The 2,181-nt window shown below is 55.3% G+C and overlaps 1 pseudogene; it reads left to right on the top strand.

Moving 5' to 3' along the window:
- The first annotated feature begins 1,258 nt into the window (after positions 1 to 1,258).
- Positions 1,259 to 1,372, top strand: LOC130267915 (U2 spliceosomal RNA; annotated as a pseudogene).
- The last annotated feature ends 809 nt before the right edge of the window (positions 1,373 to 2,181 follow it).

The following is a 2,181-nucleotide window of genomic DNA, read 5'->3' as shown; positions in this document are numbered from 1 at the left end:
ACCAATAAGCTAATTGGGCCAGGCACCAATCATTGGTGCACTGGCCCTTTAAGTCTCAGGGAGCTGGCGCGCGCGCGCCCTAGAGAGCGGAGCCGCGCGCGCCAGCACATGACCGCAGGAGACGGGAACGGGTAAGTGACCTGGGATGCGATTCGCGAGCGGGCGCGTCCCGCTGTGCGAATCGCATCCCCAACGGTCATGACAGGGCAGCGCTCCCGGTCAGCGCTGACCGGGGAGCTGCAGGGAGAAAGGCGCCGTGAGCGCTCCGGGGAGGAGCGGGGACCCGGAGCGCTAGGCGTAACAGCCACGTTGCATGTTTTTGTTTGTACACAGGATTGTCAGGATGTGGTAACCCTCCTGGTGGTCTAGGGGAGGTGTGTGTGGCCATCAGGTTCCTCACCTCCCTGAGACCCCTGGGCATCTTGGCTTTGGTCAAGATGCCATCAGTATACGGCTCCTCGCTTGATACCTTGGTTAACGCCTAGGTAGAAACCAGGTGCATTTGCGGCCCCTTAGTAGCTTCACCAAAAAGGGGTATCAAACCTGGATCTTATTGGGGGGCCTCTCTCCTGTTGGAGAAGGACTTAGCGATAGATCGCATCCTTTGTGCACTTTTTTTTTTGTGTGTGACACGGTTGCACTTTTTCTTGCACTTTGGGTGATAGAGAACACTTGCCTCGGCTCTTAAAAAAAATACACTTTTCCCCTTTGGCACTCACCCTTGGTATCCCGGCCTTCTGGTTAAGATAGGGGAAATTTTTTATAGATCCGGGCAGTATATCTGCACTCATCCACTTATTTATTTTTTATGTATGTCACTGTGCCACTTTTACATGTTTTTTTGTACACAGGATTTGTCAGGATGAGGTAGCCCTTCTGGGTGTCCCTCCTGGTGGTCTAGGGGAGGTGTGTGTGGCCATCAGGTTCCTCACCTCCCTGCAACCCCTGGGCATCTTGGCTTCAGTCGAGATGCCACCAGTATTAGGCACCTTGGCTGATACCCTGCTTAACGCCTAGGTTAAAGCCAGGGGCCTTTGTGGCCCCTTAGTAGCTTCGGCGAAAAGGGGCATCAAATCTGGATCCTTGCAGGTGCCTTTTGGCCAGGAGGTGAAGGGTAGGTTTGTCGGGGGCCTCTCTCCTGTTGGAGAAGGGCTTAGAGATAGACCGCATCCTTTATGCATGTTTTATTAGTGTGACACGTTTTCACTTTTTCTTGCACTTTGGGTGATAGAGAGCACTTGCCTCGGCTCTTAAAAAAAAGGCTTCTCGGCCTTTTGGCTAAGATCAAGTATAGTATCTGTTCTTATCAGTGTTGATTTCAGTGTTGGATCAGGCATCACTGATGTGGCAATAGTGAGTAGAGGTGCTGCATGGAGGGGACAGGTGTACCAGGGCTGGTTTTGAGGAATCAGCTCAACGGCTGCCCCAATGTGACTTGTTTGCTCTGGGTCTCGCCATGAGGCTGGGAGGGTCTAGAGCTGAGGTACTTTAGTGCCTTGGGGAGAGGTGACCCCAAGGTGCCGAAGCTAACTGGGTGTATTGGCACTAGGGATCAACTGATTATCGGTATGGCCGATATTATCGTCCGATAATCACGATTTTGGGCATTATCGGTATCGGCAATTACCTTGCCGATAATGCGACGCCCCCCCCCCCCCCCGACCCACCCCCCACCGTAGTGCTGGGCGGTATACCGGTATGGATTTTTGCCTATACCGGTCCGGCCCCTCCCCCACCCTCCAAGTCAATAAAAAAAATTAAACTTACCCGTAATGGGGGTGGTTCGGGCCATCCATCCTTCCTGTAGTGTCCGGCGGCATTCCGGGTGGAGGGTGAACCAGTCCGGGCTGTCCTTCTCCAGGGGTCATCTTCTCCACTCCGCGCAGGCTCCGGCCTAGTACGCTGCATAGACGCCGCTACGCCGTGACGTCAGGTGCGTCGCTGCACACGGGCGTCACTGCGCAGCGGCGTCTATGCTGCGTTACTAGGCCGGAGCCTGCCCGGAGTGGAGAAGATGACCCCCGGAGAAGAAGGACAGCCCGGACCGGTTCACCCTTCACCCGGAATGCCGCTGGACACTACAGGAAGGAAGGATGGCCCGGACCACCCTTACATGTAGGGGGAGAGAAGCGGGTGGTGGCGGCGGCGGCGGCGGCCTATGGCACCGCAAAAGCCACTGCA

Source organism: Hyla sarda, chromosome 4 (genome assembly GCF_029499605.1).
Source record: "Hyla sarda isolate aHylSar1 chromosome 4, aHylSar1.hap1, whole genome shotgun sequence".
In the NCBI taxonomy this organism is placed as follows: Eukaryota; Metazoa; Chordata; class Amphibia; order Anura; family Hylidae; genus Hyla; species Hyla sarda.
The sequence above is the reverse complement of the archived record's forward strand: the minus strand, read 5'-3'. Positions and strand labels throughout refer to the sequence as shown.